This window comes from Macrobrachium nipponense, chromosome 17 (assembly GCF_015104395.2).
Source record: "Macrobrachium nipponense isolate FS-2020 chromosome 17, ASM1510439v2, whole genome shotgun sequence".
NCBI lineage: Eukaryota > Metazoa > Arthropoda > Malacostraca > Decapoda > Palaemonidae > Macrobrachium > Macrobrachium nipponense.
The window spans coordinates 34,764,447-34,781,325 of NC_087210.1; positions in this window are offsets into that span (position 1 = coordinate 34,764,447).

The following is a 16,879-nucleotide window of genomic DNA, read 5'->3' on the forward strand; positions in this document are numbered from 1 at the left end:
TAGCACAGGACCATCCTTTCACTCACCTAGATTTTAGAGTACTGTCTTCTTGCTCAAATAGACTGGACCTTTTAATTTCAGAGTCTCTGTTTATTAAGAAAATGAAACCGGAATTGAACAACAACTCGTCCGGTATTCAACTAGCTATCATAGTTTCATAGTAGGTACACAAAGTGGGTCGTTAGCCATTTTATTTTTGAGTGTGGTAGTTTGTTTACCTTTCATATTATTTTTATTTTTATTTCTGCTTTTGCATGTTTTGCGTTTTGTTTTAGTTTTTTCGTAATTTTTAATTTTTAGTTTGTATGTGATGTTCGTTTTATTTTATGTTTTTACTGAAGCTTTTAATCAGACAATTCATTTTAATGTAATTTTTAGTGATCTCTCATCCTTGTCATTTTTTCAGCCTGAAGATGTTTTAAACCTCGAAAGCTCGTGATATTAAAGAATGTTCTTCCTAGTCTTGGCATTATTATTTATCATCAAGCTATATATATATATATATATATATATATATATATATATATATATATATATATATATCTAGATATAGATATATCTATATATAGATATATATCTATATCTGTCTATCTATCTATCTATCTACTATCTATATATATATATATATATATATATATATATATATATATGTATATATATATATATATATATATATATATATATATATATATATATATATATATATATATATGATCTTACTTGGCGAGACAAACTTGTGCTTTCTCTTTAGATTTTAACTTAATGTTTAAACCCTGGCTTCCCGTAGTTACTTGTCCGTTTGTGTCTAGATACGGAGAATCAAGGCGCAATTTATCAGAAAATTGGAAGATAACGTATTAAAACACAAAATACAGTGTGTGGGGCAGAAACGTTTCCCCGCACCATTTCTTTTACTTGTTTAATATTATTCTTTCAGAACATGGGCCATTTTGGAGCCTTTCGGAGCTGTCCACGTGTGATTATATGTATACACACACACACACACCCATATATATACCCGTATATATATGTATATATATATGAATTTAACACATCACGTTACTCATAATCACTCATTATGCTACAAATGTCATTTAATATGTAATTCACTGTACCTCGGATTAATATATTTTCATGTATGTTAACCGAAGGGGAATTTTTTAGTTGATAAGAAATTCGTCGGCTCATGGGCTCGAACCAACGGAACCAAGAATTTAGGACGTACATATGTGTGTGTGTTATATATATATAAATATATATAATATATATATATATATATATATATATATATATATCATACATATATCATGTATTAGGCGTGTGTGTTAGTATCCACAACGAGGCTTATGTGGTTATTTTCGGTTTTCGCCGCAGGCACTGAACGTTCTTAAATTGAAAAAGTTACAAAATCATGATAGGTGGAAAATATTAAATTTTGGTTATTCTTAAAAGCCATGTAATTATAAGAGTGACTTAGGTTTTGCACATTAGCATTTGCCCGCATAGTTCTCTACCTTCATTGACTTCTCCTTGGATGAACAGTCTTTGATATGCTTTGTTTCCTCCCATACCTCCCGTGAATTCATGCATATGCGACTTTGCTACAAAGTCACTTCCATAAAAACGATTATCGATTTTCTAGTATCTGTTTTCCTTCACTTCATTAGATAGCTACCCGCGAGGGAACTGTTCGCAAATTTCTTTTTCTTTTTCGTTTTTTTATTCTCTTATGTTTTTAAAGATTGTCACGTCCTGCTTTCTAGGTCAAGCTAATTTCACCACTGCACGGCTTGTTATAAATCGAGCAAATGTACGTCAACTTTTGTTGAACCGTCTAACCCTTTTTAGGTTTTTAACCCGCCACAGGGTGTCGCCCCACTACTTACTGCCTGTGACATTGCGTGCTTGGTATGTTTAGCACTTACCTAACTTACACGTAACGGAGGAGTTTCCTATAAATATAAAATATAAATGACACATTATGGGACCAGAGTGCATATGTTGCCTATGAGAAATTCTATCCTTTATTTAAACTATCCAAGTTCACGCTTATTTATGAATGACTTCTCTTCGCGAAAGTATAGCTCCATGTCAGAGAGCCAATAAAAAAGCTACACACCATGAAATCGGGATTTTCTAGAGCTTCAGCAATGTGCAACTTCAGGTGTATTTTCCTCATTTTCTTTCAGATTACTTTTCCTTGAGCGCAACATACTGTGGTAATGAATGATCTTGTACTTGGCAATCGGATATACGATTATAAGAATGTTGCTTTTTAGTAATCTTCCTCTTGCTTATGAAAATAAGGAATGGATCTGGCACCATGTTGTGCAAATCCGCCTGAATTTTTTTTTTTTTTTCTGTTAATTTTTAAAATCTAATATGTACTGGCTTGTAAGCCAATTCCTTTTGGAATCCCAACGTTTCAGTCTGCCAGTGTATTTCTCCTTATTAAGATAGACGACCTTTATTCTCTCCCTATGTAATCTTCCTGTCTCCGTTGATTTTAGCTACTGCAGCTTATTTGATGAAAGGAAACTCTTGACTTCCCAATTCTCACGTGCTCTTCCCCTGGACAAATTCTATTCCATTTCTTCTGATTATGGTTGGTTAATTCTTGAGTTGGTGTCTGATTATAATACAGATCATATTAGACTTGAGTATAAACCTAATTTCGTTTATACTTAAATAAAAACGTACTGAGTCTCACTAAATTACAACTCAAGAAAACCTGTCTTTGATGTAATTGTTCCTAGATATGTGAAAAACTTGCCTCATTAATCTTTTGTGCATAATCGGTCTTAATTCCTTCCGTTTTTTGTTAGATTTACCGTGAATTCTGTCTCCCTAGATATGTAATGCATTAGGTAAAGTTTGGAAATCTTGCTGTTTTGCTGATCAAAACAGAATCACTTGTATATTCAAGTTTGTCGACTGTCTCTCTTCAGCAGACGCAATCTAAATCATATTCATCTAACCCCGCTCTTCCATCTCCGACCACTTTTTCTTTTATCATAGATTCTGTGTGAAGGGCAAACACCAAAGGTGAAATAACATTTAGTTTTAGTAGCCCACTATTTGCCGTAAAGCCACCTTTTTACATATTTAACCAGACTGCCTTAGTGACTCAAGATCTTCTATCATTTTAGTCCGTGAATGCAGTCAAGTATCTTCTGGTGATTAACAAAAGGTAGCAAAATGGATTTCAAGTTCCATACATCTCTACACAATGTCTTAACACAAATATTTGATCTGTGCAACTCCTAACTTTTCTAAAACCACCGTGTCCATCTATAATTCTTTTAGCAATCTTTTTTCACTCTTGAGAATAGGTATATTGAATATCCTCAGTACAACCGACATCAGTGCAATAACTAAAGATGCTACATTCAGTCCGGTCGCCATTTCTGGTAACTTTGCTGTGACTTCCACTTCCCATTCATTACGCTATGTTTCATTATTTCATACTATAGATAGTACACAAGGTGTACTTTCAGTTTAAGCTAGAATCTTTTGGGCATAACCAGGCAAAAAGATGTGTTTTCATCCTCCTAAGTTTCTGTAATATAGATTTCTGGAATATAGATTTCAACTCAAAACTGCAAATTAATTTATAAGCAGGTTCAGACTTCTTCAGCTTCTATTATCTCTTATTCATAACTTCTCAAACATGCTCTGCCTAACATTTCTTCTTCTTCTTCTTCTAGTTCTTCTTTGAGACAGGTAACTTCATCTTCTTTGTGACAGGTAACTTCATCTTTTTCTTTTCCTTCATGGATATTTCATTATAAACTATTTTGGGTACCCTCCATGAAGTGAGGATGCTTCGGGTGTATTAGAAAAGAAGATATTTGATATTTGAAAAGAGCAAGAGTGAATCCAGTATGAATAAGAATATCACAGTGTTTATAGGGAGTTTATTATTAATAAGATGCTAATGAACATTCTATGCAGATCATAAAACGGTTTTTATCGAAAACTCTGCAGTTAAAATATGAACGTAGTAAAGTGTGCAATATATATATATATATATATATATATATATATATATTATATATATATATATATATATATATATATATATATATATATATATATATTGTACACTTTAATTAATTTAATTACATATAATATTACCTCACACCTGTTGTAATGCAATTAGTCTGATTTATAAGCTTTTAAGGGATCACTGTTGCCTTTATATATATATGTATATATATATATATATATATATATATATATATATATATATGCTAATGTGTCATTAAATAGCGCGTGACAATATATTTATCCAAGGCCACAGGAAAATTAAAGGAGTACCGAGCGCTTTCGTGTTATTTCAAAACATTTTCGAGGTACAATGCCAAAAACACAGAGAACATCTAACAAAGTAAACATAAAAGCTGGAAAAATTGAAATACAAGTATTCAAAGTCCGGTTAAAACCGGTACAGCAGGTAAGAACAGCTCAACAGGTGATTAAAAAGAAACATCCTTACAAATCTCGTTAACAACAAATGGGTCTAGTTTGTACATACCCTGGCTTACATTCATTAAGTCGCCGTAATATTTGATAAAAGCAGATTCAATAATATTTCTACGAGTTATGTTATTATATATAAAACAACTTTTGCCCGCTCTCAATGAATCATGTGATTAGAATTATTAATGTGTAAAAACAAAACATTCGACATGTGTCCCGTTCTCACACTATATCTGTGTTGTTTAATTCTGGTGTCCAGTCCCTTCCCAGATTGTCCGATATAAAATCACTTGCAGTTCATGCAAGGAACCCCATAAATGCAGCCCTGAGACACTTTGAGAGAATTCCTTATTAGTATGTTTTTCAATGTATTGGAAAATCTAAAAACAACATTAATATTAAAATCTTGCAAAAACTTGGAACCCTCCGTAAGAGATCATTATATAATAAAACATGCACATTATCATTATCAAAAGCCATTCTCGTAGTTACAAAATGAACAGTTTTTGCTGCTTTTTGTAAAGTACATTCGACAAAATATTTAGGGTATTTTAATTTTTCCGATGTGTTAAGAATATTTTCAAACTCTTCCTGAAGAAATTCTGGGCTGCAGATACGTAAGGCTCTTAAAAACATGGAGGGAAAAGTAGCCTTCTTGACTTGATCGCTATAGTTAGAATAATAGTGAATGTATGAATTTACATTTGTAGGTTAATTATACACTGAGTGTTTGAAGCCATTTAAAGTACGGTAAACATTTACAGCTAAAAATGAAAGACAACCATCACGTTCTTCTTCATAAGTAAAATTAATGGAAGGTACCAAATTGTTCAGTTTGAAAAGAAATGCATTTACATTTTCGGTTAGAGGCCATATGCAAAAAATATTATCTACCATATCTAAACTTTGGACGACAGATTAAGGTAGTTGGTGTTTTTCCATATGTTTTCCAATCCGACTTCGATATGAGACATCTTAATTCATTATCAAGCCTCCGCTTACGCACTGTGATCTGACGTCGAAGTTGATTGTAGATATAATCCAATAACCTCGCTTGCCAATCCATAGGAATGTCTCTCAAAAACTGTCCACGTAATTGTACAGACTGAGCAAAATGTTTCCACTTTTCTTTCTTCGCGTTATTGATGTGTAAATTCAAAATCATGTTTTCCAAATTGCTAAAAATAAACACTCCTCTTCGCACTGCAGACGTCATCAACAAACAGTGGGGGACATCACGCATTCCGGGGGGGGACATCACGCATTCCGCTTTACATTCCATACGGAATATCCATTGTAATTTTACTTTGTGAGCTTTAATGAGGGCCTTCTTGAAGTCAAACACTATACCTGCCACAAGCTAAGTTGGCGGTGATGGTCCGCCCACTTCGTTAGTTCGAGTCCTTTCTTGTATCTTCACAGAAAATAGTATGATATGATAGAATCCTCTTTCTATTACCTTATTAAGTGTTAATCATTGAAGAACTAGAGTTAGAAATATTTTCATATCATTAAAATACTATTCGGAGTAGGGAAACCAGAAGTTTTAATAAATTACAGGAAATCGGTCGCCAAAGATAAAACCTTGGTCGAATGTAAGCAATGGTTCATTTCGGAGCATTATGTTATATATGGATTCAATAAATCAAACAATACAATCCAAGTTTCATGATAACTTATATGCTGTCGATTGCATACCTTTGAATATGCCGTATAATATATGAAAACATAAAACACCACGAAACATGGCTGTTGGAAGTAGGGAGGAGGTGTATTGAGAGAAACAGCCGCTCAGCGATCACCTGAATTTGACAGCTCGCTCACCGAAGACAACTCGACTGATTAAATCAGTGTTGCCATTTCTATAATTTGCTACTTCTGAAAATTAATTTATGAAATCTACTGCAAATTCGACAAATTCGAGCGCCGGAATAATTTGCTATTTCTACAGAAACTCGTAGAAATCGAGAGAGAGAGGGAGAGAGAGCGCTTGACCCTCATCCTCCCCCCACTATATTTTGCTACTGATATCTTGAAGTTTCACTGCGTTATAACCTGGTCTAACAAACTTTTAAGAATGAAAATTTGCTTCAAATATATGTAAACATGCTTAGGTAAAATAAACATACATCTTGATACATTAAACATTTAATTGATTCAACAAAAGAAAATACATTAATCAATCATTGGATAGGCTACATCAAACAATAACTTGAAATAAGAAAATCATTCATCATCGCTTTCCGACTCCTCGCTGTCACTGGTGATGTTTATAATCAATTTCTCAGTTAGATGGTCACGTGCTATATCCCTTTTCCTATAAATATCCTCCACTTCTCTTGCATGACGCATACATGACTGTTACTCTGTCTATTGCACGTTTAGTTATACGTTCAACATTTGTCAAAGTCTGATTGGGATTTGAATTGCATTTCTTAACTCATTTTTTACTTGTGCCCAAATCAATTCTATCCGGTTGAACTTGCAGTGATAAGGAGGAAGTCTGAGTACCTCATGGCCAGCATCTCTAGCAATTTTGTCAATTTCATACTCCTGGAGGTACTTGTGCTGCTTTACCACATCTAGAAGTTCGGTTTTGGTATAGGAAGGGTCATGAGCTATATTCAATTTCCTTGAACTGCTGACAGGTGCTTTGTTCAATATTTTTGAATGATATGAAGCATTATCTAAGACAATGATTGACTTAGCGGGAATGTTTACCAGTAGCTGTGTTTGAAACCATGATAGGAAGCATGTATGATTGATACTATAATGGTAATCACCCTTATTACCATTTTTCGATCGGAAAAATAGCTGGTACGAATCCATATTCTCCACCAGCATGCACTATGATAAATCTAGCTCCTTTACCCGTTTTCACTCGTGGACCAACAATTTGTCCACACACTCATTTTGATTTACCCATGTCTCATCCAGTTATATTTCCGGTCTTGGAGAATCGGATTTTCGGTTTTCATCAATAAGCCTTAGATATTTACTTCTGGCAAGAACAATATCGTTCCTTTCCATCAAGAGCTTCCTACCGCTTTCAACTTTCTTATAACGAAAGCCGAGTTCCTTAACAAGTTTGAGAAGGGACATAATATAAGCACCAGGGAAATTCAGAGGTGGCTTCTTCACCTTATCCAGCAGTTTTTCTATTGTTGGAATTTCACCTCTTTCATAGAAAGCCATTATCTCCCGACGTACACAGTCCTTATCAAAATCATCTAAGGCTCCCATTACTGGTGACTTTCTTGACCTAGGGGGTGGAGAGTGCATCTCTCCACGCTTGTGTTGCTGCTTTATCCGCTGAATGGAACGAACAGATATTCCTGTTGCAGCAACAGTCCTCTTTACGATATCATCTTCGCCTTCCTTATCATATTGCTCACGAAGATAATTGCAGACCTTAATTACGACGATTCTTGTCTGGCTCGTTATCCGTCCCATACGTTTTGAGTTTTTTAAGCAATCCTCCATTATTATAGTTATTCCTTTAAACTTCAGTGTATGTATAGTATATCGTTGAATGGTTACTGAGCTGAGAGCTGTTTCTCTTTTTTCAATGTTAGTTCGGTTAACAACTGCGTTTGAAATTCCCGCCAATTACAGTAACTGGCTATTTTAGTGATCATTCTGCCTCCCTAGATAAGGCGCATGTTTTCTAACCATTAAGTATGTTATTTGGACACGTGGACTACTATATTCATACTATATAGCATCTCCGTATTTAAATGACCTTTACAATATACATGATTCTGACCAATTTCTTACATATTTACGGGATATTGAAGATAAATGAATCAGAGTGCATTCGAAATCGTGTAAAATCCTTGACTTTGACTATTTGAGTTATACTTTAGTGATAGTTTTCTCAAAGTTCTCAAACGTTTTCATCATTTAAAATACATTTTCATTTTCTTTAAAGAGTATAATTAACTTCTACAGTAAAAACAACCTGAATTAGTAATTGCAAGCCCCTTCAACACACTCAAATGAATAGCCACACGAATAGTTGCTGTAATCCAATTACCACCTTCGCTTAGAAAGGGGCGGGGCATCACCGCCAACTTAGCGTGTGGCAGGTATAGTTGTTGGTAACATGGATACCAACTACCTTAATCTGTCGTCCATTGTTTCAAGTGAAAATGAAAAGAGTGTATTAGAACTGGGATTGAAATTCAATAATTCAACGAGAAAACCTGGGATAGTGGAAATCAGCAGTTTATCATCAAATAGAAATGCTATACTGATAAACCGGAGATATTGAATGCACTAACTTTAGCCAGATGTGTTGTATATGGTGCATACTCAGTACATTGTACTTTTAACTTCTTTCCAAAACGCCTGAATAAGGCTTTGGACTCGCTCAGAAAAAAACAAAGATATCCATATAACCAGGGCAGATAAGCCTAAAGTTGTTATTTTGGATCGAGGAGACTATGTTGATAAAATGAACATTCTGATAAATGACCAAGATACATATGAACATTTGATTTCTAATCCTTGTGAGCGAGTAAATGCGCAGTTTCATAAAAGATTGAGAGAGATATTTGGGAACAACCAGTTTGTATGTTTACTACTGTGAATGCTAGACTTCCCTATTTGTATGGTACTGTTAAAACCCATAAGGAAGGACAACCATTACGTCCTATAATTAGTAATATTGGTTCAGTATCTTACAAACTTTCTAAATTCTTAGTAACATTATTGCAACCACTTGTAGGTATAATATTCCATATTGAAAATAATTTAGATTTTGTAAACAGAATAATCAGGAAAACTCCAAAAGATGATGAAATAGTGGTAAGCTTTGATTTTAAAGTTGTTTACTTGTGTACCTTTCAATGACGTCTTAGAATTTTTAAATAGCGAACTAAATAAGCATGTCATATCTCTGCCTAATCATGTAATTTTAGAACTAATCAGACTGTGCGTGGTTACTTGTTTTATTTTTAATGGAAAATTTTACCAACAAAAATTTGGAATACAGACGGGTAATTGCTTATCCTCAGTATTATCAAATATTTACGTGGAATTTTATGAATCTAGAATAGCTAATTCAATTATGGCAGATATTATTTGCTGGGTTAGATATGCTTACGATGTATTTGCGGTACTGAAAACTTTTATTGACATTCAGAAGAATTTAAGACACCTCAATAATTTAGTTCCCTCCATAACTTTTACGGAAAGAAGACAATGGTATTATCTCATTTTTGGATGTTATAATTGTGAGGTCAGTTGTAAGTTCTAGCTACAAGTTTAAAATGCACAGAGAACCTACAAATAACAATCTTGTTATTAACAATTACTCCTCACACAAAGTAGAAGCAAAACTCTCAGCATTAAGATCAATGTTTATTAGAGCTCTTAATATCTGCAGTCCAGAATTTATCAATGAGGAACTAGAATTTAAATATCAAGTTGGTATTGAAAATAATTTTGAATTAGAAGATATTGATTACAGTCTAAAGTTAGCATGAAAAACAAAGTATTCATATGAGGAGAAACAGAAAACTGGATTTTATATCTTTCTCATACCATCCCACATTAAAATCTATAGTCTACCCCCTAAGGTTACTTAGTTTTAGTGCAACATTTTTATATCCTAGCATCATTGGAAAAACTTTAGTTCATAATAGTCCAAAAAACAATGAAGGAGTCATATATAAGATCCCATGCAAATGTGGTAGTTTTTATATAGGACAATCTGGGAAGACACTCGAAAAACGCATTTTAAATCATAAATATAATATACGAACAAATAATACAAGCAATGCTTTATGTGTTCACAGTAGTATGTGTAATGTACCTATGCACGGGTTGGGTTCAAAGATTTTGTTTAAGAGCACAGGTTTTATTGAAAGAAATTTGATATAGACAGCTTGCATTATTCACAGCAAGGGAAAAAATTTTAATTTATCGCCTGGTTTGTATAAATTAGATCCTTTTATCTTACATGGCATGAAACGTCAGTACAAATTGGATAATGTTATCCATTGCCTATCATATAGTATACACTTGTTATTATGTACTGTATGTTAATCTGCGGCGGGATCGCAAGCTTAAAAACAAGCGGGCAAATCCCCACCACGTAAACCTAATCAATCCAGCTACCAAACTCACCTTCAGTCACACATTCCTCTTTACGCTACAGAATACACGAGGGACAATTGACCCACCTACACAAAAACAAAAACAAAAATAAAAAACACAAACACATGTACTCACCCAACTCCAGATACTCCGGGCTCTTGCTGTGCTGTCTGCTGGTTGAGGTCACTGAGACACTAACAACAACAAAGGCAACAACCAAGAACGACAACCCCACAATCCAACAACACAGCAACCTAGGACCACAACCTCACAACTCAACAACACAACAACTAAGGACCACAACCTCACAACCCAACAACACAACAATAACACAACACCCAAGGACCACAACTCGACAACAAACAAGGAATACAACCACAACAAAAGACCACTGCACAAACAATCATTTACAGCACAAAAGAAAAATCAACAACACACACACCCACTAACAACAATAAGAAATCACAACAGCCCACCAACAACAACCCTCAACCACAATAATTCACATAACTCAAAAAAAACTCACAAGACAACAAATCTAACAACACAGGTACAACAACTCATAAGCAAACAATATCAAACTCAACAACTAAACAACAAACCAACAACACAACTCAACTGACTTTCAATGCCTCCAACACTTCATAGACAGCTCCCGACACTACTTACCTTCGCAGGCTCTGCCTAAAGACTGACTAAAGACTCCTCCAAAACACAGAACTCTAACAATAGACTCCAGCTGCACCAGCAGACAACTCAGAACTCACCAACAGCCAATTCAATCGCTAACCATCCAACCACCAATTACTCTCTCTCTCTCTCTCTCTCTCTCTCTCTCTAGGACGTTGTCAAATGGAACTCCCATAACTCCTCCATATTTCCTCCCCCGTTGCATTTGACAACGTCTCCTCACACTCGCAACATCCACACTAAATAGCCTTCCACAACACCCACGGATGCTCTGACACAGGCCCCCTGGATCTTGTTTGAGGGCCCTCATACACACTCTCAGTTACACTGCCATCACTTCTCCCAGACCACTTCCAGTCAGACTACCATGACCATCTCCCTCACTACTATCCTCCCAAATTCCATTCACTATCTCATCTACCCCTTCCAACTCTTGTCCTAATATCTCTTGTAACTCTGCCACCAAATCACTAACATCATTTACACTCTTGCCAAACTCTAGAAGAGACTCACTCATACTGCCAACCACGTCCTTACCACTTGATTCCCTTCCTGGTGAAATTTCACAAAACCCTAGCAATTCAAACCCACACACACTATATGTATCATTCCTCCCCTCAAAGTCATCTGTATTACATGCCTCATTCACCATTTTTACCCTAACACTAACTCCTCTATCCTGCAGTTCACGTTTCTCCCTTTCATTCCCTTCTTCCGCTCTCTTCGATACTTAACCAACACCAACTGCCGATCTTCCAGACCCATTTGCTCACTGACACTTGGCTCACACTTATTCACCTTCAACCACTTACTCATCACATTCTTCCGAACATACTGACACACACTAGAGGACCTACCCAACTGAATCTCCTTTTCACTTAGTTTCCTGAATTCCCAGCCTGACTCATCCTCTTTCGTCTACACACACTCGCTACATGACCTTCCATTCCACATTCAACACATTTCGCACGCTGTTCTTTACACATCATAGCATAATGGACCTGCTTCCCGCAGTTGCCGCAAACTGCGTTCATATGGGTACCCCGACATCCACTAACTATGTGCCCTACCTGTCCACACCTGTAACACTTAATATCCCTATCTTTCTTACACTCGATCACTAAATGCCCCATTTGCCCACACCCAAAGCACGCTCCTAATGTCCACCAACATTCATTCTTCTTTTGTCCTGGCTTACCACACCTGTAACACTGCTGCTCTCACTCACAACTAACTGACCCTACTCTTCCAACACTTGCACTCGTATCTCTTTTAGGCCTAACTACACTCAACCACTTGTTCTGCCATCGCCTCGGCCCTTCCAAAACTGCCTCCCTATAGCTTTTAAATTCTGGCATAACCTCAACTACTTCAGTCCTAACACAAACGCTTCTATTCTCTTTCATACACCTATCTAGCTCATAATCCTCTACTATTACTAAAATATCGTTTCATGGATACCTTTCATTCGTCAATCGCATTTCCTCCTTACATTTTAGATTTATAAACTCGTATACACTCTCTGGTACAGTCGCCAATAACTTTAGCACCAACTCCTTACACTCATTTATCCCTTCGTCCCCAAACTTTTTTCTGGCTAATGTTTCTAACCTGAACACACACATCGACAACAACTCACTAACATTCATTCTTGCCTCTTCAAAATCTTGCTTTCTTCTATATCTAACATTACTCTTTATCCTCTGCCTGTTCTACAATCCTGGCTTTCACACTCATACGGCACATTCCCTGCACTCATCATTACCCCATACATACTCAACAAAAATCCTGTCAAAAAGCTACCTAACTCTCTTGCCCAGACTATCTTGTTATCCCCATACTTAGCCTCACAATACTTCTCATATTCCTTAAAAAAAGTCCCCTATGTTCCTACTACCATATTCCTTGTATTGTGCACATCGGGGTACCTCTCTCATATACACAGCCTTTCATACTTCCCGCTCACTGTCACTCTCACTCTCACTTTCGCTACTTCCATTCTGATCCTTCTTTCCCTCTTCCAAATACAGCGAATCCACTTCCATACTCACATCCATACTCTTGACTACAGTCTTCTTACCCTTTTTCTTTCCACCTACGTGTTTCCACCCACAGCTATCTAAATCACTCTCAGCCCTTTCCCCAATGTATTTTGTCCTAGTCTCATCCTGTCCGTTAACCTTACTAACCTTCTTTTCCTTAGTCTTCTTCTTCTCCTCAGCCCCCTTCTTATTCTTGTTCTCAGGTTTATCCTTATCCTGTGTCTTTCCCTTCCTTCCTTTACTTATCACAACCAATCACCTTCGTCACCCGTACTCTCATCCACTTGTTCTTTCACTTTCTCAATCACTCCTGGCCCATCACAAGACACATTAGGGCTATCTCCTACTGCTCCCTCTCCCATGAATCCCTTCATCATTTCCTGCATCATCTCTTGCACTGCATTCATCATAACCCCAAATTTTTCGTTCATTTTCTCAACCATTCTCTCTTCCGCTCCTTTCATCTCATCTTTCATTTCCACTTTTGCACTCCTTAGCATTCCTCTCATTTCCTCTAACTCGCTCTTCAGCTTCTCACACTTCTCATTCTCCACATCCAATCTTTCCTTAGGTTCCCTCACCAAGCGCAACTTCTCCTTCAGCCTCTTCATCTCCTTCAACCCTTCCATCCTCACTTTCTCTACCAATCACACAACTCACTACCCCAGTCGTCCTGCAGCTACCGCACCAGCAGTCCCTGTTCAGGCACCAAAAAATAATGAGGAGGGATCACAAGCTTAAAAACAAGCGGACAAATCCCCACCACACAAAACCTAATCAATCCAGCTACCAAACTCGCCTTCAGTCACACTTTCCTCTTTACACTACAGAATACACGCAGGACAATTGACCCACCTACACAAGAACAAAAAAAAAAAAAAAAAACACATGTACTCACCCAACTCCAGATACTCCGGGCTCTTGCTGTGCTGTCCGCTGGTCGAGGTCACTGAGACACTAACAACAACAAAGACAACAATCAAGAACCACAACCCCACAACCCAACAACACAACAACCCAGGACCGCAACCCCACAACTCAAGAACTACACGACAACTAAGGACCACAACCTCACAACCCAACAACACAACAATAACACAACACCCAAGGACCACAACTCAACAACACAGCAAACCAGCAAGGACCACAACCACAACTCAACAACACAACAACAAACTAGGAATACAGCCACAACAAAAGACTACTGCACAAACAATCACTTACAGCACAAAAAAAAATCAACAACACAACAAGTCAACACACACACCCACTAACAACACCAAGAAATCACAACAGCTCACCAATAACAACCCTCAACCACAACAACCACAATAACTCACATATAACTCAACAAAAACTCATAGGACAACAAATCTAACAACACAGGCACAACAACTCTTAAGCAAACAACATCAGACTCAACAACTAAACAACAAACCAACAACACAACTCAACTGACTTTCAATGCCTCCAACACTTCATAGACAGCTGCCGACACTAATTATCTTCACAGGCTCTGCCTAAAGACTGACTAAAGACTCCTCCAAAACACAGAACTCTAACAACTAACTCCAGCTGCACCAGCAGACAACTCAGAACTCACCAACAGCCAATTCAATCACTAACCATCCAACCACCAATTGACCTCTCTCTCTCTCTCTCTCTCTCTCTCTCTCTCTCTCTTCTCTCTCTCTCTCTCTTCTCTCTCTCTCTCTCTCTCTCTCTAGGACATTATCAAATGGAACTCCCATAACTCCTCCATAATCATTTTTCAAATGGACGTATTACCTCATTTGATGTTTTGGTATTTTTCATTTATTCAACTACTATTCTTGTTCTATTTTTTATTTTACTGCTGAATAGTTTGTAGCTCAAACTGCTAGTTTTCGGTAACTGCATGTTTATAAATTTTAAGCCTTTCTTGGCTATATACACTGTAAACTTTATCCCTTTCCTTAATAAACACTAAAAGAAAAGGTCCATTGCAGGACAAAACTGTTGGGCATTTCCTGAGACATACCATTTTCATTTTCCTATGAACTATACTGGTTTGCTACCGATCGCACATGCATGGATTGACATGTTTCCAAAACAAAACGGAGAACCCAATCTCCTCTTATCTCAAGTGATGACGGCAATTTCCTGCTTCAAACAGATAATGCTAATTTCTCTCTGTTCAAATTCTACATTATTCTTAACTTTTAGATTATATTTTTTGTGAATTCTGAACACACATTATTAGAACACATTAACTCTAAGCTAAAACAATACTGAATCTGAAAACATTACAAACAATTTTACAACATTTCATAGTTATTGAGGTGAAGGTTATGCATTGCAAAAAGCAACAGCATAAGATGTCTCCCCCCAGAAGATTGGTTATCCTGGTGTTGAATCCAATGATTCGCAACAGGATAAATAATTTGCAACTATATTGTTCTTGCCACTAAGTTGCTGCACTCTTAAATTATACTGTTGCAAGCACAAAGACCACCTGGTCAGTCTTTTTTTAGGATTTTTCAGCTGCTGTACAAATGATAGGGGATTATGATCAGACAACACTAAAACATCTTCATTCCTAGGTCTTTTCACATACACTTCAAACTTTTTTAATGCTGTGATTAAGGCTAAAGTTTCCTTCTTGATTGTCAAGTATACTTTCTGATGTTTTTTTTCAGTTTTGGAGACATGAAGCATGCAGGATGGTGGATATTATTTTCATCTTCTTGAAGTAGAACAGCTCCAATGCCACAGTCAGAAGCCTCAACTTGTATCATAAATTTCTTGTTGAAGTCTGGAGCTTCAAGTACCGGTCTTGAAGTTAAAATGGCTTTTACCTTCTCAAAGGATTTCTGACATTCTGGAATCTAAACAAACTTAGCTTTGGGACTAGTAAAGTCTGTCAAGGGAACTACTACAGCTGAGAAATTTGGACAGAAACGATGATAGAATCCAGCCATGCCCAAAAATCTCTGTAGATGTTTCCTGGTAGTAGGTGGGGTAGCCTTACTGATACCTTCTACATTAGCATTTACTGGAGCGAGAAGGCCTTTCCCAACTTCAAACCCAAGATACTGAACAGTCACCTTTCCAAACTCACTCTTCTCGAGGTTGACCATTAGTCTTGCTTCTTGTAGTTTCTTGAAAACTTTCCTCAGAATCTTCAGATGTTCTTCCCATGTTGTAGAGTATATCACTATGTCATCTAGGTATACACCTACTACTTCTATAGATCCTAGTAGTTGATCCATCACTCGTTGGAATGTTGCATCAGACCAAACAGCAGAATAGTATACTGATATGGTCCAAAAAGAGTAATAAAAGCTGACAGCAACTTAGCTTCTCATCTAAGGGAATTTGATAATATCCTTTCAACAAGTCTATCTTGGAAACAAACTTGGCTTGCCCAATATTATCAAGTAACTGGTCTATATGAGGCAAAGGATAATTGTCAGCTACATTGATGAAATATAGTTTCTTATAATCAGTACACATCCTAAATGAACCATCCGGTTTCTTCACTAACACACATGGAGAACTGAAGTGACTTGAACTGGGTTCTG